Source organism: Macaca nemestrina, chromosome 10 (assembly GCF_043159975.1).
Source record: "Macaca nemestrina isolate mMacNem1 chromosome 10, mMacNem.hap1, whole genome shotgun sequence".
NCBI classification, from domain to species: Eukaryota; Metazoa; Chordata; class Mammalia; order Primates; family Cercopithecidae; genus Macaca; species Macaca nemestrina.
Genome location: NC_092134.1, coordinates 140105030 through 140126223, shown reverse-complemented (window position 1 = coordinate 140126223; position 21194 = coordinate 140105030). Strand labels below are relative to the sequence as shown.

Here is a 21194-nt window from a genome sequence, read left to right as displayed (position 1 = left end):
GTGGTCTGAAAGCTGCAGGCTGGGAGGCATTATGCCTGTAAAATGTAAAGTTAACAAAGGCAGAAACTGGTGGTGGGAAGTGGAGGAGGTTCTTAAAAAGAAAGGTGGGACTGGGCCTGGTGGCTCACGCCTGTAGTCCTGGTGCTTTGGGAGGCTGAGACAGAAGGATTACTTGAGCCCAGAAATTTGAGTTCACCCTCGGCAACATAATGAGACCCCCGTCTCTGCAAAAAATCAAAACATTAACCACACGGGGTGGCACGTACCTGTAGTCCCAGCTGCTTGGGAGGTTGAGGTGGGAGGATTACCTGAGCCCAGGAGTTCGAGTCTGCAGTGAGCCGTGATGGTGCCACTGCACTCCAGCCTGGGCAACAGAGTGAGACCGTGTCTCAAAAAACCAACACGAAACAAAACAAAACAACAGTAAAAGAGGCTGCCTCTCCCTCGGCTCCCTGGCTGTATAGTGCGGGGCTGGAGCTGGCTTCTCAAGCTCAGGCTGACTGTCTTCCCTGACCTTGAATATGTACCATCAGCAAAACCGAGACCTTGGCTGCAGAGCCCTTGGGGCCCTGGGGATGGAGGGTGCATTGTTCAGTAGGGTGGAAAAGGACCATTTTGGGAAGGAAAGGGCCCCCCCCCGGCTGCTCAGATCCCAGCGGGTTTCCAGCCACAGAAGCAGAGCAAACAGGCCCCTGACTTTGTTTCTATTTCAGAAACCTTGCCGCCACCGCCACCGCTGCTGCCACTGCAGAGCACGAAATCATCGCGGGGCTGTGGAAATCCAATTAGACTTGAGCCGCCGGCGGCCCCCTCAATGGGGAGTGGGGGAGGGAGGCTGTATCTAGAAAGCTGCCTCCATAAATTTGAGTTAGAGTGGTGGAGGGGCCAGACTGTTACTCATCCTTGACGGTTTCTTCTGACCTTGAAATCCAGCCAGTGAAAATCTGCATGAAAACCTGAGGTCTGCCAGGTGGCACTGCAGGGGGTGGGAGTGGCCTGGAGGCTGAGATGAGATCCCCAGCCTGTTTGGCTGCCCGATGGGTTGACTCGGGGCCTTTGTTCCCAGTCTTTGGGCCTGGGATCTTTCTGAGCCTTAAATCTCTGGGTTTCACAGGCTGGGGTGAGGAGAGAGGGACTGAGCACAGCAGACCCCCAGTCCAGCCCCTGTGTCCCTGTGCCCGTCATCTGCGGCCCATGCAAGCCTCTCGTTAGGTCCCGCTTTCCCTTTCTGTTTGGGGCACTGGCTTCGTGGTGGCCTATTCCCTGTAGGACTGCCAAGCTGCTGCAGGGACCTTTAGGTCACACCCAGAGACAGCCCTTTGCTTCAGTGTCCTCATTCTTCAGGCTCAGATTGGCTGTATTTTATTTATTTGTAAATTACCTTGTTCCGGAAAAGGTGATCCAAACAAATCCAGATACCTGGTGATATCACTAGCGCTACCTGGGCGTGAATTCATTTTTTCCTGGCTTGAGTTTCAAATGTCAGCTGGGACTCTTGTCTCTGGCCAGGCCCCCAAACCTTTGCACATACTCCTGCTGCCTGGACCAACCTCGTGCTGTTTATCCTTTCAACTCTATTGCTAAACCCAGTAAGAAACTCTCTAAAACCTCAATACCTGATCCTCACGCCTCTGGATACTCCTTGTGGACTCAGTTTAGATATCACCTCCCTCCATTAACTAAGCGTTCCCCTCTGGGCTGAGTGCCTTTCTTGTGTAACCCCACAGCACCTGTGCTCACCCCTGTGCTGAAGGTATTCAGAGGAATAAGACACAGTCTCTCCTCTGGAGTCTGTGGTGTAGACAGTGAGTCATCGGATGCTACGATGCAGGGTAATAAATGTGCCACAGGGCAGTGCAGTGGACCACGTAGTAGGTACTCTGTGAAAATTTGTTGGTCTTGCAAATCTGAAAAAACTCTTCATTCTGCATTCACACTTCGCTGATATTTTGGCTTGGCGTAGGATCTCAGCTAGGTTCCAGTCCCCCACCCGCAACTCTGTGCAAAGCATTGCTTAATTTTCTTTTATTTTTTTATTTTTTATTTTTTATTTTTTTTTTGAGACGGAGTCTCGCTCTGGCACCCAGGCTGGAGTGCAGTGGCCGGATCTCAGCTCACTGCAAGCTCCGCCTCCCGGGTTTACGCCATTCTCCTGCCTCAGCCTCCCGAGTAGCTGGGACTACAGGCGCCCGCCACCTCGCCGGGCTAGTTTTTTGTATTTTTTTAGTAGAGACGGGGTTTCACCATGTTAGCTAGGATGGTCTTGATCTTGTGACCTCGTGATCCGCCCGTCTCGGCCTCCCAAAGTGCTGGGATTACAGGCTTGAGCCACCGCGCCCGGCCTTAATTTTCTTTTAAATTCCAGGGTTACTGTCAAGAAGTCTAATGCCATTCCAGTTTTATTCCTTTGAAGGTAGCATGGCTTTTCTCTCTGCAGTCTCTGGTGTCCTGTGGAAAAGTCTGTCTCAAGTGTTCTGCTGTGTCACACATGACGTGATTTAGTGTGACTCGACTTTCATTCACTGTGGATCCTTTCGATCTTGAAACACACACTGTTTAGTTCAGGGAAATTTTCTTGAGTTACTTCACCGATGGTCTCCTTCCTCCGTTTTCTCCTTTCTTTTTTTTTTTTGAGATGGAGTCACACTCTGTCGCCCAGACTGGAGTGCAGTGGCACGATCTCGGCTCACTGCAAGCTCTGCCTCCTGGATTCATGCCATTCTCCTGCCTCAGCCTCCCTAGTAGCTGGAATTACAGGCATCCGCCACCACGCCCGGCTAATTTTTTGTGTTTTTAGTAGAGACGGGGTTTTACCATGTTAGCCAGGATGGTCTCGATCTCCTGACCTTGTGATTCGCCTGCCTCGGCCTGCCAAAGTGCCCGTTTTCTCCTTTCTTTTGGAACTCCTAGAATTTAGATATTAAATCTCCTGGATTGGTCTTACAATTTTATTTTCTTTCCTATCCCCCTCCTTTGCTTTCCTGGAGATTTCTTTCACTTTAGCTTCCTGCCTTCTGTCGGGATTTTTATTTTAGTTAGCAGATTTTTAATTTCAAGAAATTTTGTTTTCTGAGTATTTCTCTTTTGTAGCACCCTTTTGGTTTTGGTTTCATGGGTACAACGTCATTATCTTCTTTCTCTAAGGATATTAATGATAGTTTCATTTTGGAAGGAAGGATTCTTTATTTTTTTATTAGTATTTTTTGAGACAGAGTCTTGCTGTGTCGCCCAGGCTGGAGTGCAGTGGCGTGATCTTGGCTCACTGCAAGCTCCGCCTCCCGGGTTCACGCCATTCTCCTTCCTCAGCCTCTCGAGCAGCTGGGACCACAGGTGCCTGCCACCACACCTGGCTAATTTTTTGCATTTTTAGTAGAGACGGGGTTTCACCGTGTTAGCCAGGATGGTCTCGATCTCCTGACCTCGTGATCTGCCCACCTCGGCCTCCCAAAGTGCTGGGATTACAGGCGTGAGCCACTGCGCCTGCTGTGGGCTTTTTCTGTGGAGAGGGTAAAGCAGGAGGTCCTTAGTCTGTGGACTGAGGAAACCAGGCACAGGGAAGATGGGGCGTTAGGTTTAAGTACAGAGGCCAAGACCTTGTGCTCTTCCTCCATAGGCTCCTGGGCACAGGAATTCCATTTTAGATCTCCCTGGTAGACTAGAAGGTTCTGCTCTAGGAAATATTAACAGCTCAATAAAAAATACCAGGATACTAATTTGCTAATTTTTTTAAAGAGACAGGGTCTCTTGAAGTCACCATGCTGGCCAAAAGTCTTTTTTCTGTTGATTTAGTGGGGCATGGGGCACAGTAGATGTAAGTGTACCGGTTCTCTTGGAGATCTTTGAGTAGGACATAGATGGTGCATTTACTTGCCTTCATCTGTTGTGTTTTTTTAAGACAGAGTCTCGCTCTGTCGCCCAGGTTGGACTGCAGTGGCCGGATCTCAGCTCACTGCAAGCTTTGCCTCCCGGGTTCACGCCATTCTCCTGCCTCAGCCTCCCGAGTAGCTGGGACTACAGGCGCCCGCCACCACCCCTGGCTAATTTTTTGTATTTTTTTTTTTTTTTTTTTGAGACGGAGTCTCGCTCTGTCGCCCAGGCTGGAGTGCAGTGGCGCAATCTCGGCTCACTGCAAGCTCCGCCTCCCGGGTTCACGCCATTCTCCTGCCTCAGCCTCCCGAGTAGCTGGGACTACAGGCGCCCGCCCCTGCGCCCGGCTAATTTTTCTATTTTTAGTAGAGACGGGGTTTCACCATGGTCTCGATCTCCTGACCTTGTGATCCGCCCACCTCGGCCTCCCAAAGTGCTGGGATTACAGGCGTGAGCCACCACGCCCGGCCAATTTTTTGTATTTTTTAGTAGAGACGGGATTTCACCATGTTAGCCAGGATGGTCTCGATCTCCTGACCACGTGATCCACCTGTCTCGGCCTCCCAAAGTGCTGGGATTACAGGCTTGAGCCACCGCGCCTGGCCGATTCATCTGTTGTTTTTAACAGTCCAGTGGGTGTTTTTTTTAGCCTTACAGGAAAGGAACAAAAGTCCATTTCGTTATGTCTGTTTGTTGCAGGATCCTTTGTGCCTAGAGCTGTGCTGGTTACATAGGAGGTCCTCAGTCCTTGCTGGCTGAATGAGTGAACACATGAATGAATTGCAAACAGACTTGGAAACAGAAATGCAAACACAAGCACAGTTCACCCAGGTTCAGACTGTTCTGATGTGCCAGTCATTTACTGTAACTCTGAACATGTTACATATGCAAGTATTTAGCATTGTTTCTGGCTAGTGGTGGGGACACTGTTGACTTTTTCTTTATCCTGGTTTATCTTCTGTGGCTGCAGTGAACATGTGTTGATTCTCCAATTTTTAACCAGGAATTAAACGAACAAAAATAAAAAAGCATCCAGTTTAGAAAGGAAGCAGCAACACAGGCAGAGTCTATCGCTTTTACAACCTTCGACAGGTCACTCTATCACCGTAGACCGTGGTTCTTGTTCTGTAAAACAAGTGGTTGGACTGGCTGCATCTAAGGTTTCATCCAGGTGCAAGTCGTGGGATTCTGCTATTGTCCTCATTTGTGGCACAACAGTGTAAGTCTCCTGTGGAAAGGAACTGCTGTGCCTTCACTTTTCTGGGCCTAGAATATCTTTCTTCTGCTCCTCCTCTGAATTCTTGTACCACTTCAGAACATGGTCCAGATCCTACCTCCTCATAACACTTCTCAGCTGCTCCGGGAGATGTCAGTCCCCTTTCGCCAGCCTCCTTGGATATTTTTGGTTCATAGCTGGATATAGAGGAAGGAGGATAGAACTTGAGGCCCGATAGTGCCAGGTTTGAATTTTAATTCTGATACCTGTTCACTGGGTGACCTTGGAAAACTCACCTAGTATCTCTGAGCTTCTATCTAAGAGAAATTTATAATAAAACTTACCTGATGAGGTTTATGTGAGGATTAAATGAGATATGTATTTAAAACTGCCCTCCTTTAATGTGTGACACAAAATAGATACTAACACAAAAAATGGTAAGAATGATCAGTGTTTATGTGCATTACCCTTTTTTTTTTTTTTTTTGAGACAGAGACAGAGCCTCACTCTGCTGCCCAGGCTGAATTGCAGTGGTGCGATCTCGGCTTACTGTAGCCTCCGTTTCCTGGGTTCAAGGAACCCAGGAAGAATCAAGGAACCCTGATTCTTGTGCCTCAGCCTCCTGAGTAGCTGGAATTACAGGTGTAATTTTACACCTGGCTAATTTTTGTATTTTTAATAGAGAAGGGGTTTCACCATGTTGACCAGACTGGTCTCGAACTTCTAACCTCAGGTGATACACCTGCCTTGGCTTCCCAAGGTGCTGGGATTACCGGCTTGACCCACTGTGCTTGGCTGCATTACATTTTTACTCACATTGATTATTTTTACCTCACCATGAGGAGACTGAGCTGTAAAGAGGTAACTTGCCCAAGGTTACAAATCGAGGACAAGTCGCCTTTACATTTTCTTTTTTTGTTTTGTTTTGTTTTTGAGACTGTGTCTCTCTCTGTCGCCCAGGCTGGAGTGCAGTGGCGCGAACCGTGTTCACTGCAAGCTCCACCTCCCGGGTTCACGCCATTCTCCTGCCTCAGCCTCCCGAGTAGCTGGAACTACGGGTGCCCGCCACCACGCCTGGCTATTTTGTTGTATTTTTTTTTTTTTTTTTTTTTGTTGAGACAGAGTCTCGCTTTGTCGCCCAGACTGGAGTGCAGTGGCCGGATCTCAGCTCACTGCAAGCTCCGCCTCCCGGGTTCACGCCATTCTCCTGCCTCAGCCTCCCGAGTAGCTGGGACTACAGACACCCGCCACCTCGCCCGGCTAGGTTTTTGTATTTTTTAGTAGAGACGGGGTTTCACCGTGTTAGCCAGGATGGTCTCGATCTCCTGACCTTGTGATCCGCCCGTCTCGGCCTCCCAAAGTGCTGGGATTACAGGCTTGAGCCACCGCGCCCGGCCTATTTTGTTGTATTTTTAAATAGAGACGGGGTTCACTGTGTTAGCTAAGATGGTCTTGATCACCTGGCCTTGTGATCTGCCCGCCTTGGCCTCCCAAAGTGCTGGGATTATAGGCGTGAGCCACCGCACCTGGCCTACATTTTCTTTTTTTTTTCTTTTTTTTGAGATGGAGTCTTGCTCTGTCGCCCAGGCCAGAGTGCAGTGGCCAGATCTCAGCTCACTGCAAGCTCCGCCTCCCGGGTTTACGCCATTCTCCTGCCTCAGCCTCCCGAGTAGCCGGGACTACAGGCGCCCGCCACCTCACCCAGCTAGTTTTTTGTATTTTTTAGTAGAGACGGGGTTTCACCGTGTTAGCCAGGATGGTCTCGATCTCCTGACCTCGTGATCCGCCCGTCTCGGCTTCCCAAAGTGCAGGGATTACAGGCGTGAGCCACCGCGCCCGGCCTACATTTTCTTTAGGTGTTTTGTGTTTGTATTTAGTCTGTGAATATTCATTGTCTAGGAATTTATGCGTTTCTTCCAGGTTTTTCAGTTTATTGGCATCTAGTGGCTCTTAGTACTCTCTAATGAGCCTGTGAATTTCTGTGATATCAATTGTAATGTTTCATTTTTATCTCTGATTTTATTTATTTGGGTCCTCTTTTTTTTTTTCTTAGTCTGGTTAAAAGTTTGTCAATTTTGTTCTTTTCTAGAATTAGATCTCATTTTATTTAAAAAGTTTTTGTTTTTATTTTTATGCTCAGCAGAATCAGATTTTATCTTTAAAACAACTGATTTTGTTTCATTGATCTTTTATATATATATATTTTTTACTCTCAATCTCATTTATTTCTGCTTTTTTTTTTGGGACAGGGTCTTACTCTGTCTCCCAGGCTGGAGGGACCGTAGCTCACTGCAGTCTCGACCTCTTGGACTCAAGTGATCCTCCCATTTCAGACTCCCCAGTAGCTGGGGCTATAGGCACATGCCACTACACCGAGCTAATTTTTAAATTTTTTGTAGAGATAAGGTTTAGCTGTATTGCCTAGGTTGGTCTTGAACTCCTGGCTCCTACAATCCTCCTGCCGTGGCCTCCTAAAGTGTGGATATTATAGGAATAAGCCATTGTGCCCAGCCTGTTTCCAGAAATTCTCCAATTTCCTTGTTAACTTCTATATCGACCCAATGGTCGTTCAGGAGCTATTCCATGAATATTTATTGAGAGCTAACTCTATGTCAGGTCATAGTGCTGGGAATACGCAGTGAGAAAAATGAAATTCCCGTCCTCATAAGCTTACATTCTAATGTAAGAGCCCATCAAGGGAGTATGTGTCTGTTGGGTAGCGGGAAGTGTGGTGCAGAAAGGGATGGGGTAAAGGCCTAGGTGCTGCAGGTACGGCACAGGGCCTGTGTGGTGGGGAGGGAGAGCGTCTCCAGTCAGTCACATCTGATGGACCCTCCAAGGGACAGAGAGAGCAGTCCTGGTGGATGCCTGGGGAGGCTCATTCCAGGCACTGGGGACACGAGTGCAATTATGTTTGAGTAGTGGGACCCGGCTCTGATCAGGTCCTGAGGCCATGATGAGAAACTGGGCTTGTTTCTTCAACTTGCTCTTTCCTGTTGAAGTCAAAAGATGGCCTCTTTCTTATTTTATTTTATTTTTTTTTGAGGCGGACTCTCGCTCTTTTGCCCAGGCTGGAGTGCAGTGGCCAGATCTCAGCTCACTGCAAGCTCCGCCTCCCGGGTTTATGCCATTCTCCTGCCTCAGCCTCCCGAGCAGCTGGGACTACAGGCGCCCGCCACCTCGCCTGGCTAGTTTTTTTGTATTTTTTAGTAGAGACGGGGTTTCACCATGTTAGCCAGGATGGTCTCGATCTCCTGACCTCGTGATCTGCCCGCCTTAGCCTCCCAAAGTGCTGGGATTACAGGCTTGAGCCACCACGCCCGGCCAAAAGAAGGCCTCTTTCTTATTTTGTGTCCTGTACTATATTGGATAAATAAAGTGATGGGCACTTTGTTAGGTGATCAACAGATATTTTTTTGGTTGATGAACTCTTTCATCTTCTATCTTCTTAGGTCGCCTGGTACTAGGTGTATCAGATGGTTCTCAGTCCCCTTCCCACATTCTCCAGTGACACAGACCTGGTCTGTGAACCCCAGGAGACCCTCAGGGGTGTGCCAGTTTGCCAGTGCCAGGTGCCATGCATGCCCTGTCCTTCACTCTGCCCTGCAGCTTCAGTGTCCTTTTACCCCTTTATTGGGCCTTGCACCCTCCCTCTTTGGGGCTTTGCAAATGTGGCTCCCTTCATGTCCCCAGGTCCAGAGTCAAGTCCTTCTCCAGGGGCGCTGGCCTGGACCCCTGGCCTGGGCAGGTCCCCTTGTCACACGTGCTCACTGGGCAGTAGGGTCTGGCCCTCCCAGCAGCATTTCCCCTTGTTTATAATTGTGTACTCACTTATGTGATCCTCAGACCCTGACTGTCATCCTCAGTGGGTCATAAACCCCACGAAGGCAGAGGCCCTGACTGTTACTCATCCCTTCTCCTCTCCTGCATCTCTGACATCTAGCTCTGTGATCAGCCGATTTCATCTGTAAAGGACCTGACTGTAAACATGTTAGGCTTTGCAGACCATATGGTCTGTGTTGCAGCTGCTCAACCCTGCCCTTGCAGCACAGAAGTGGCTGCAGACACTCCATAAATGAGTGCGATTGTGTTCCAAAAAATGTATTTACGGACATTGAAATTTAAATTTCATGTCATTTCCGCATCATGGAATATTCTGCTTTTGATTTTTTTTCAACCTTATGAAGTATAGAAACCATTTCTCGCATGCAGGCCATACAAAGACAGGTTGTGGGCTGTATTCAGCCCGCAGACTGTGGTTTGCTGACCCCTCATGTAGGGCGGTGCATGGCATATAGCATGTGTTTAGTGAGTGTTTGTTGAGTGAATGAGTGACACCTTAGACACTGGCAGGAGGTGGTGAGTTTGTGGGGTGCTGTCTTTCTTTCATTAACCCCATAATCGCTCTCCTTCATTAGATTCCCTGCAGTCTGGCCAGGCATGGTGGCTCACATCCAGCACTTTGGGAGGCTGAGGTGGGTGGATTACCTGAGGCCAGGAGTTCGAGACCAGCCTGGCCAATGTGGTGAAACCCCATTTCTACTAAAAATACAAAAATTAGCCAGCTGTGGTGGCAGGCGCCTATAATCCCAGCTACTCCAGAGGCTGAGGCAGGAGAATCGCTTGAACCCAGGAGGTGGAGGTTGCAGTGAACTAAGGTTGCACCATTGCATTCCAGCCTGGGTGACAGAGTGAGACTCCATCTAAAAAAAAAAAAAAAAAATTCCCTGTAATCTGATAACATTAAGGAAGAAGGCCAACAGGTTTGTGTTATTGAGATGTAACTCACATACCATAGAGTTTGTCTATCTGAAGAGGACAGTTCAGTGGTTTTTACCATATTCTCAGCGTGTGACCATCAGCACTGTCAATTTTAGAACCTTTTCATCACCCCCAAAAGAAACTCCATTAACAGTCACTCCCATGCCCTGCTTCCCCGCCCCCAGTTTTTCTCCCTGCCTTAGCCAACCATTAATGTCCCTTTTGTCTCCATGATTTACCTACCCTGGACATATGAATAGAATTATACAATATGTCGTCTTCTGTGACTGACTTCTTCCACTTAGCGTAAGGTTTTCAGGGTTCATCTATGTTGTAGCATGTGTCAGAATTCCATTCCTTTTTAGGGCTCAGTAATATTCCAGCATACGGACAGACCACATTTTGTTTATCTGTACCCATTCGTCGTTGACTGACATTTGAGTTATTACCACCTTTTCTGGCTTACACCTAATGTGGCTGTGAGGTTCATGTACCACGCTTTTGTGTGGTCATGTGTTTTCATTTCTCTTGGGCAAATACCTGCGAGTGGAATTGCAGGGGGTCTTAGCTCAGGCTGCTGTATATAGCAAAGTCCCACAGACCGGGTGGCTTAATGAACAGTAGGCATTTATTTCTGCCAGTTCTGGAGGCTGGGGGGTCCCAGATCATGGTGCCAGCGTGGTCAGGTCCTGGTGAAGCCGTCTTCTGGGTTCTAAACTTATATCCTCGTGCAGTGGAAACAGGGCAAGAGAGGTCTCTGAGGTCCCTTTCATTAGGGCACTAGTCCCGTTCCTGAAGGCTCCATCTTCATGACCTAATCACCTCCCAAAGGCCCCACCTGCTGATACCATCACCTTGGGGCCCAGGATTTCAACATGGGAATATTTTGGGTACACAAATATTCAGTCTGTAGCACCGGGTCATACGGTAACTGCGTGTTGAACTGTTTAAAGACTTCCAGGCTGTTTTCCAAAGCAGCTATACCATTTTACGTTCCCACTAGCAGTGTGTGAGGACTCTGGTTTCTCCACATCCTTGCAGACAACTCTATTTTTATTTTTTTAACAAACCTTTTTACTGCCTGTCTTTTTGACTGGCTAACTACTTCTTCTTTTTTTTTTTTTTTTGAGACGGGGTTTCGCTGTTTTTGCCCAGGCTGTAGTGCAGTGGCGTGATCTCAGCTCACCGCAACCTCTGCCTCCCAGGTTCAAGCGATTCTCCTGCCTCAGCCATCCAAGTAGCTAGGATTACAGGCATGCGCCACCACGCCTGGCTAATTTTGTATTTTTAGTAGAGACGGGGTTTCTCCATGTTGGTCAGGCTGGTCTCGAACTCCCAACCTCAGGTGATCCGCCCGTCTTGGCCTCCCAAAGTGCTGGGATTATAGGCACGAGCTGCCGCGCCCGGCCATTGGCTAACTACTTCTTTTTTTTTTTTTTTTTTTTTGAGGCGGAGTCTTCACTCTATCGCCCAGGCTGGAGTGCAGTGGCACCATCTCGGCTCACTGCAAGCTCCGCCTCCCAGGTTCGCGCCATTCTCCTGCCTCAGCCTCCCGAGTAGCTGGGACTACAGGCGCCCGCCACCGCGCCCGGCTAATTTTTTGTATTTTAGTAGAGACGGGGTTTCACCGTGTTAGCCAGGATGGTCTCGATCTCCTGACCTTGTGATCCGCCCGCCTCGGCCTCCCAAAGTGCAGGGATTACAGGCGTGAGCCACCGCGCCCGGCTGCTAGCTACTTCTTAAGCGGACACATTTCTGATTGCAAGACAGTGGGCTGAACTTGATCATTTAGATAAAAGTTTCGCTCTTTTCTTTTGTAAAAGCAATGTGTGTTTATTGAACATTTTGGGAAAATAACTTGATACCTGCTAGTGATGTCCCGTTGCATTTGATCACAGCCTGCCAACCCTTTAACAGGTCTCTCGAGACCAAGACTGCTGCTGCCCCTGTAAGCTGCATAGCGGATCAGGGTGCAGGCCCTGGGGCTTCAGACTGGGGTTCACAATCAAGTTCTGCTGCTGCCCGGACACTTGACCTTAGCAAGCTCCGAATCCTCTCTGAGCCACAGTTTTCTCGTTGGTAGAAGGGATGTTTTTGGGTTCCTACCATGTGACGACAGGCATCGTACTTGCCGTACTAGGTTCTGATGAGGATGAAACACGGCAATGCTTGTGAAGTGCTGAGCGAAATGCACTTCGTGAGCACTTAGAATAAACGGTACTAAAAACCGAGAAAGAGCCGTCCGTCCTGAGTCACGCTGCTCGGCAGGGTTCGTGATTGTTGTAAGGTAAAGAGAGGCCCTTGGAGGAGCAAGGGTCCCCGTAGGTCACCCTCGCACTGGATTCCCGTCATGTGGCCGGCATTTGCTTGGCTGTTTCTGCTGATGAGAACTGCCCCCCGCTGCTGCACAGCTCAGCTTTTCAGCCCTGCCTTCCTGGAGCCATCCTTTGGCCATGCCTCTGCCGCCAGAGCCTGGGAGTGCGCGCCTGCCCTGTGGTCCACATGACAACCTGGGAGTATTTGACAACAGAACCCCTCTGTCTCTTCTCCAGTTCCATCAGCTGTTTCTCAGATAACTTCATTTCTAGACCCCACCACCCCTGTGGCCGCCCTTGGACGCATTCTGGCTTGTTTGTTGTTTGTTGTTTCCTGGACTCAGCCTCAGCCCGAGGTGGCTCTGAGGGGTGGAGGGACATCCCCACTGGGGACAGACACAAACTGAGTGTCAGAAGAGTTGTAAGCCTTTCAGGGTGACAGATCTTCACCTTTATAAGCAGGATGGCTTTAGGAAAGGAAGTAGGCAAGCAGGATAGATAGCCTCATTCTAAATTATGGAAAACATAGAATTCCAGCTGAGGCCTGTCCAAATTTCCCCTCCTGTTTTCCAGGCTGTCTTGGGTGGCTACACAGACGGTTCCTTGTCATCCAGGTTTCCTGACGGGTGTTGCAAGGGCGGCCCATTCTGCTGGAAGGGCTTGTGATGGGAGGATTTCGAGTTTTCCTGCCGTCATTTCCTATCCTGATAGGGCAGAGTCATTGGTACATTTTTTGGACTCTGTTTTATAAGCTGCAGGAGGGAGATTGTGGTGAGTGGATCATTAATAAAAGCACTTCAGCGGACACAGAACAAGGGGAGGGGAGAGGGAACGGTTGGACTATTTGCCTGATTTTCGTATCTTAGGGCCTGTCTCTTCTGTTGGTGGGAGAAATCCAAGTGCATTTAGCAGTCCCTCTGCTGCTGCCCGTGGGGTAAAAACCTTGTCATTTTGTAAAGAGGGGCAGCCTGGAAACCCACAGTGGGCCCAGCTCTGCCCCGGGGCAGGCAGCAGGGAGGGAGCACACACATTCCGGGTATCTCCCGCTTCCTCAGGCTGAGTTTTGGAAAGGCCATGCCTAATTCCTTTGTAATCGTGTTCCAGGCTGATTTACATAACTTTATTTTTCTGTGGTTAGTTACTCATTCAGAAATTCCCCTGTCCATCTGTTCTTCTGGGAATCTGAGACGGTGGGAACAGCACATCCCAGGAGAATTCTGGCCTGATTTTTAGGGAGTTGGAGCAGTTGTCCAATCCCCTGAGCAGATCCAGGTCCCGGACCCCTCCAGCGAGAGGAAGCACCTTGGGAGGCAGTGGCTGCTGGTCCTGGGACCTGCAGGACTGTTTGCCTGCCTGGCTGTCGCCCTAGGGCTGGGAGGTGAAGGGAATGGCCTGAAGGTGGAGAAGGCATGTGTGGTAAGAGGCAGTGCAGGGAGGTGGTTAGCGCCCTGCGTCAGGTTCCCATCCTGGGCCTGCCGCTCTCCAGTTATGTGACATGGAAGCTATTTAAGACCCTTTTCTCGCCTGTGAAGTGGGGATTATAAAGGATCTAGTTTACAAGGTTATTCAAATGTGAAGTGAGTTGATACGTGAAGCATCTAGAACCCCCCTGGCATATAGAAAATCCTCATCCTCATTTCCACCACTAACAGCTACATTATCACATTTACCTGATTCCCACACCGCCCCCACCCCCCTGCCTTTTTTTTTTTGGAAATGGAGTCTCGCTCTGTCGCCCAGGCTGGAGTGCAGTGGCGTGATCACGGCTCATGCAACTTCTGTCTCCTGAGTTCAAGTGATTCTCCTGCCTTAGCCTCCCGAGTAGCTGGGATTACAGGCACCCACCATCATGCCCAGCTAATTTTTGTATTTTTGTAGAGATGGAATTTCATGATGTTGGCCAAGCTGGTCTCGAACCCCTGACCTCAGTTGATCCGACCACCTTGGCCTCCCAAGGTGTTGGGATTACAGACATGAGCCACTGGGCCCGGCCAGCCCCCTCCCTGCTTTTTTTTTTTTAATGGAACAGGGATACTTGTTTTATATTTATTGACAAACATGGGGAAATTTTCCTCTCAGCCCCACTGCACCTGTAGCCTTTGGACTCCTTAGCACGCCCTCCCTGCAGCTGTGCCCAGCGGGTCTCTCCCACTCCCAGCCACGGTGTGAACTGGCCTTGTGCTGACTGCCAGGTAGCAGCAGCCTAATTTCTTTGCCTCAGTTTCATCATCTGTGACCGGTGGAAAACGCCTCCTTTTCTTCCCTCCGGCCCCTCCAGAGATGTGATGAGGGTCAGATGGTTTGCTAAGCCTGGCACGCAGGTTGCAAAGACAGGCAGGACTTCGGTGGACGGTGTGGGAGAGCTGTGGACTCAGGACCGAGATCACCGTGTCCACAGGGACCCTGGCGTGTGGATGGAGTAGGGTGACAATGGAGCTTAGCACCGCCTTTGGGACATGGTCACGGATGCAGCCCCTTGCTGTACCCCCGACAGCGACGGTAGGGGGATGTTTAGAAAGCCCAGAAATGGATATTCTCCAAGCTGGTTCCCTGACCCCACACTGGACAAGGTGCTATGCTTTCTGCCCTCAGGATGCTTATAAAGTGGCCAAGAGTGGATAAGATATCAGGAGGAAAGTCTCAGCAGTGTGAATAACCAGCAGTTCCTGCTTTACCTTTTTTTTTTTTTTTTTTTTTTTGAGACGGAGTCTGGTTCTGTGTCCCAGGCTGGAGTGCAGTGGCGTGAGCTCACTGCAAGCTCTGCCTCCCGGGTTCACGCCATTCTCCTGACTCAGCCTCCCGAGTAGCTGGGACTACAGGCGCCCACCATCACGCCCAGCTAATTTTTCTATTTTTTTTTTTTTTTTTTTTGAGACAGAGTCTCGCTCTGTTGCCCAGGCTGGAGTGCAGTGGTGCGATCTCGGCTCACTGCAAGCTCCGCCTCCCGGGTTCACGCCATTCTCCTGCCTCAGCCTCCCGAGTAGCTGGGACTACAGGTGCCCGCCACCGCGCTCAGCTCATTTTTGTATTTTTAGTAGAGACGGGGTTTCACCGTGTTAGCCAGGATGGTCTTGATTTCCTGACCTTGTGATCCACCCACCTCGGCCTCCCAAAGTGCTGGGATTACAGGCATGAGCCACCGCGCCCGGCCCCTGCTTTACCTTTGATGCATCAGGTGTTGTGCTAGACATCTATTTATAGGTGAGAAAAACAAGGCTCAGTGGGGGGTTCACTGACTCCCCAAGGTCCTCCAGTCTGGATGCCAGAGAAGGGATTTAAACTCAAATCTGGGTCATTCCAAAGTCCGTGTTCTTTCCATGGGGGAAACTTGGGTCTGAGCTTCGCCAGGCCTGCTGGGACTCCCAGATCAGCCCCTGCCTTCCAGGAGCTTTGTTGTGAAACGCTGTCGACCATGTGATGTTTGTGTGTGCTTTTTCCTGCAGGAAGCCTTGGCCTTCTCTCCCTCCCCATCCTCTCAGTCCGTCCTGCCCCTGCCTGGAGGGCTGTGTGCTTCACCAGAGGGCCTCTCTGCTGTGAATGCACCTCTGCTCCTCTCTGCTGACCAGATCCTGTGCCCTCCCCTTCTCCCTTCTTTCAGGTCACCTCCTTTGATTTGGGGAGGAGAGTGAGCCATTTGCAGGTGAGAGAAACCTGTGCTGAAAGGTGTGGGTGACGTTGGGCTTTTGCCTCTGTGGGGAGGTGTTGGCTGTTCCCAGGTGAGAATATGGACTGTGGGACAGTGCAATGCCCTGTCACTCAAAGGGCACGGGCCTGGCTGCCGGCCACCCCGGAGTCTGGTGTTGCTCCAAGTGGGCTGGCTGCGTGACCATGTGCACGTCACTCCGCGTTCTGGGCCCGGGTGCCTCTCCATAGCACAAAGGGTTTGTACCAGATGAGCCTTGAGGTCCTTTCAGCCCAACCATTCTACGTTTCAGCTGCCTGGTTGGGAAATTCATTGCCCACTCGTTCCCTCTTCCTTTCCTCTGTTGCCTCTTTAAAATGAAGGTTTACTTTTCAGCTGGTGTTAATTGGAAAGCTTTAATGTATGCTTTGGAACGAGTGGGAGGAATTCCAAGGCCGTAACTCCGGAGCCCTCAAGTATGGAAAGTTTTTCAGTAAGAACGAGTTCAAACAGGATCTTGGGGGCCTGGGGACAGGACACAACTTTGGCGTGCTCCGAACCTCAGGGAACACAGCTCGGCTCTTTGGAACCTGGCTGATTAAACCCGGCAGGACCTGGGTGGCAGAAACCCAGCAGGGCCAGAGTCCCTCTGTCTGGGGACCCTTGTGCCGCCAGCAGCCACAGTCTTCCCCTGGAATCTGCTCTCCCTACTCCTGTGCCAGCCTGTCACTCTCTCTTCCCCAGCTGTGCCAGCCCGCACTCTGGCCCTGCCCCAAGTACACGTCATGTCCCTCTGGCATGCCTTCTTTAGCTCAGCCCTTCTCTGTCCCCTCCTCATCTCTCTACCTATTGATGTCACCCCCTTTTATGCCCAGCGTTTCCTTTCCACTAGCCCGGGTTGGGCTAGGGCAGGAGGTTGACCTTGGCGCAGGCCTGGGCCAAGGACCACATACAGTGTAAACTGAACTGCGGGGCCGGGAGAGCTGGGAGAGCATTGCCACGGATCAGTCAGTCAGTTCTTGCTGACCAAGCCCCCATCACCTGCCCGAGGTGAGGCTGAGCTCTGCTGGTGAATCAAAAAGATGTACACACAACACTTCCCTTGGGGGAGATGCCCGTAACGGGGTAGACCAGCCCCCAGGAGGGACCCTTATGGAGTGGTGGGTGATAAACTGCTTCTGTAAGTGAGAGAGGTGGCTCGGGCCTTCAGAACTCAGGTGGGAGTCAGTGGGCCTGGGTCCAGCCTGCCGCTGGCCACCGGCTCCTTTGCAGGTTGTGGCTCAGTCGTAGGACCTGAGTTTCATCTTGTGGAACAAGAAGGTTGGGGTGGGTCTTCCTGAAGTCCCTTCCAACGCTGCCTAGTTAATAGTCACCATTTATCAAGTGCTTTCTGTGTGTCAGGCGGCGTGAAATGCTTGACAGACCTAATCCCATCTCATTCTCCCAAAGCGAGGCTCTTTTATTTGCCCCCGTTTTGCAGATCTCAGGCTTAGAGCTGAGGTTGCAATCCAGTGGCCGCTAGGTCTGATCCAGGCCACAGATGCATTTTGTTTGGGCCCAACTGACACACTGGAGAGATTTTTCAAAATAAGGATGTTGGCTTTGCTTTGCTTTTCTTTCTTTCTGTCTTTCTGTCCTCCTGTCCTTGTTTTCTTTTTCTTTTCTTTTCTTTTCTTTTCTTTTCTTTTCTTTTCTTTTCTTTTCTTTCTAGGTTCTTGCTCTGTTGCCCAGGCTATAGTACAGTGGTGTGATCACATCTCACTACAGCCTCGACCTCCCAAACTCAAGTGATCCTCCCACCTCAGCCTCCTGAGTAGCTGGGACCACAGGCACGTGCCACCATATCTGGCTAATTAAAAAAATTTTTTTTTTTTTGGTAGAGACAAGGCCTCACTATGTTGCCCAGGCTGGTCTCAAACTCCTGAGCTCAAGCGATCCTCCTGCCTTGGCTTCCGAAAGTGCTAGAGTTATAGATATGAGCCGCTGCACCTAGCCGATGTTGGCTTTTTAAAGTTGGAAGGTCTAGTTACCCTGAGCCTGTGCTGCCCAGTGGCAACAATTGGCTGGATCTGACTCTCAGGTACCACCTCCATATAGGGCTGTGCTTTTCTGACCCCTCAGTCTTGGCACAGTGCTGGGACATGCCCTTGTACACAGCTAGCTTCCTGAATTTATGTTTTCCACCTCGTAGGTACCTGAGTTTGCAAACCTTGACTGAAGGCTGTGAAGTTATATATACTGTATCAGTCACATAGCTACTGTTGGGGGCTGTATCAGTCACATAGCTACTGTTGGGACTGTATCAGTCACATAGCTACTGTTAGGGGCAGCATTCCAGCTTGAGTCTATCTGACTTTAAACTGTGAACCATCTTGCTGCTTATCTGAGTTCTCCCCTCCCCTCCCCTCCTTTCTTCTTTTAAAAATAGATAGAGACTTGCTCTGTCACCCAGGCTGGTGTGCAGTAGCACAGTCATAGCTCACTGCAGCCTTGATCTGCTAGGCTAGCAGCAGATCAAGTCCTGAATAGCTAGGACTTCAGGCACACACCCCCATGCCTGGTAAATTAAATTTTTTTTGTGTGTGTTGTCCAGGCTGGTCTCAAACTGGTCTCCTCCTGTCTCGGCCTCCTAAAGTGCTGGGATTACAGGTGTGAGACACCGCGCCTGGCCCTGAGTTATTTCTAAATCCTAACAGGGATTTTGGATCTTTTATCTGAGCCTAGGAGACCCAGTTCATGTCCATAGATAAGGAAGTTGGCAAGAACCCCTCTTAACAGAGAGCTTTGAGTCCCCAGTCTGTCCGAATGTGCTCCTGCAGGGAGGTGACGCCCACTTTTAGATGTTGCTCATGTTTTAGTCCAGAGAAAAACTGTCCTCTTGCTACACAGTATGTCCTTTCCGAATTAATTAAATGTCGTTGTTTTTTTCTCTACCACTTGTTTTCCTACACCTTGGTTTCTATTTACTGGCAGGTTGAAAGCAGGTGACCCCACCTCCCTGCCCCTAGGAGGGCTGCCAAAATGCCACACAGAGAGCTTGCGTTTTGCCCTGGGCACTTGGAGGCAGGAAACAGGGATGTCTGTTTGGACAGTGGATGCTTCAGGGTTGGTCAAGGGTCCCTGGGGGACAGGCAGGCAGGATGCTAGGCCTCCCAAACAGGGAGGGGCCCCACAGGGAGCCCTGGTGGAGCTTGAGGCTTCCTGCATTTCGTGTTGGTCTGTCCAGCTGTTTCCTCCTGATAGAGTGGCTGGACAATGCCACAGTGACTCAACTCCAGCCTCGTTGATGAACAACAGGAGATTTGTCCAGGGTCAGCTCAGGAGCGCCGTCTGCGTCCCTCACCTGCATCCAAGCTGCCAGTTGGGAGGAACCTGTTGCCCCTTGAACCACTTCCCTGCTTGCTGTTGGTGCCCTCTGTCCCAGTTGGATTGATTCAGGCTGTTTCTTTTTGGTTTCCCCGTAGCTTGTCCTTAACCCTTCTTTGTGCACAGCTGACCTAGAGCTTCTGTGGCTCTGTGCTGACCAGCTGCCCGCCCGCCGTCCCAAGCCTGGCATTGCCAGACCTCCCTAGCCCTTGGCCTGAGGCTCAGTGGGTTTGGCACAGTCCCCAAAGGTTCTGAGTCTCTCTCCAGGCATTTAGGGCCTGGGCAAGCTTCAGATGAGAGAGACAGCTGTATGATTCATTAATCTCCTCCAGTGTGTAGAGGATTAAACAATTTTTTGGTGGGTTTGTTATTATGTATTTTTTTTTTTTTTGGAAAAAACTATTATTTATTGAGTATTTTCTAAGGCTCCCGTTATGGTTACTAAGAGCTTTGCGTGCATTATCTACCTTAATCCTTGCAGGCAGTCTCTGGGAGAGGGATGATTACCCTCATTTTACAGATGAGTCTGAAGGCCAAGAGGCTAGGGAGTTGCCCACGGCCTCAGATCCTTCCCACTTCGTATCCTGTGACACACGACTCAGGGAGGGATGAGGATGTGCGGAAGAGTTTAAAAAATAGTTTGAGAACTGTGGATGGAAGATGAGAGGTTTAAAAGGAGCTGTGCAGGGAGGAGGCAGAGGTGAGCCGGGCTTGGTCCTTGCACTCCTGGAGTGCCGGAAGCAGGCAGGCCACCAACTGCCTCTGATGTAAGACACAGTGTGGTTGGTGCTAGCAGTGGAGCTGCCAGGGTAGTTTGGAAGCACATTTTCAGCTGGTATATGAGCAACTAGTAGAAGACACTTCAAAACAGAAGTGGGAAATCCCAGGCCCACAGGACAGATTTATCTGTCAGCATGACTTAAACTGTCCATGTAGAAAATACTGAGATGTAGTGCCATTTATGTCGAGAGTTGCAAAAATGAAACATTGCTTAGAATTATTTTTAGTACAATTATTTGGAAGTTGATATCAAGGGCCTTAGAAACATTCATTCATAATTCTGTTCTTTGGAGTTTATACTAAAGAAGTTATATGTATATTTTTTCATTGCAGCACTATTTATAGTAGCTAAAAACTGGAAGCATACTCAATGTCTAACAATAGAAAATTAGTTACATAAATTTTGATACATTCTTTTTTTTTTTTTTTGGACAGAGTTTCACTCTTGTTGCCCAGGCTGGAGTGCAATGGCATGGTCTCCTGGGTTCAAGCAATTCTCCTGCCTCAGCCTCCCCAGTAGCTGGGATTACAGGCTTGCACCACCAACACACCTGGCTAATTTTGGATTTTTAGTAGAGACAGGGTTTCTCTATGTTGGTCAGGCTTGTCTCGAACTCCTAGCCTCAGGTGATCCGCCTGCCTTGGTCTCCCAAAGTGCTGGGATTACAGGTGTGAGCCACTGCGACCGGCCTGATGGGCCACTGTATGGGCTTTTAAAAATTATGTCTTCAAAAATTATGTATAATGACTCAAAATAGGCCAGGTGTGGTGGCTCACATTTGTAATCCCAGCATTTTGGGAGGCTGAGGCAGGAGGATCGCTTGAGCCTAGGAGTTCGAGATCAGCCTGGGCGACCTAGTGAGACCCCTGTCTCTACAAAAAAATTTTTAATAAATTAGTCAGGTATAGGGGTGTGCCTCTGTGGTTCCAGCTATTTGGGAGGTTGAGGTGGGAGGATTACTTAAGCCTGGGAGGTGGAGGCTGCAGTGAGCTATGATCGTGCCATTGAGCGTTAGCCTGGGTGACAGAGTGAGACCCTGTCTCTGAAAAAACAAAACAAGATAATGCTAATGAAAAAATGTCAAGCAAATATTGTAAGATATAAAACTACAAATCCTAATTTTTTTAAAAAAGAAGAAAGATTAGAGGAAATACACCAAAAATGCTAATGGTAGTTAGTGATTATAAGTGATTTCTTTTTATGTTATGTGCTTGCTAACATTTCTCTAGTGAACAACAACAAAAACACCAGAAGTGCTTTGGTGTC

The 21194-nt window shown here is 49.5% G+C and overlaps 1 protein-coding gene across 4 annotated transcripts in view; it reads left to right on the top strand.

Annotated features, from left to right (window-relative positions):
• Positions 1–21194, top strand: part of LOC105484133 (tetraspanin 9) — a 210786-nt gene that overhangs the window by 29357 nt on the left and 160235 nt on the right. The window contains exon 1 of one of the 4 annotated variants that reach the window (XM_011745463.3): positions 15507–15799. The exons of the other annotated variants lie outside the window; for them this stretch is intronic. The gene's annotated coding sequence lies outside the window, so the exon portion shown is untranslated. Of the gene's footprint in view, positions 1–15506; positions 15800–21194 lie in introns of those variants that run through there. 4 annotated transcript variants of the gene reach the window in all.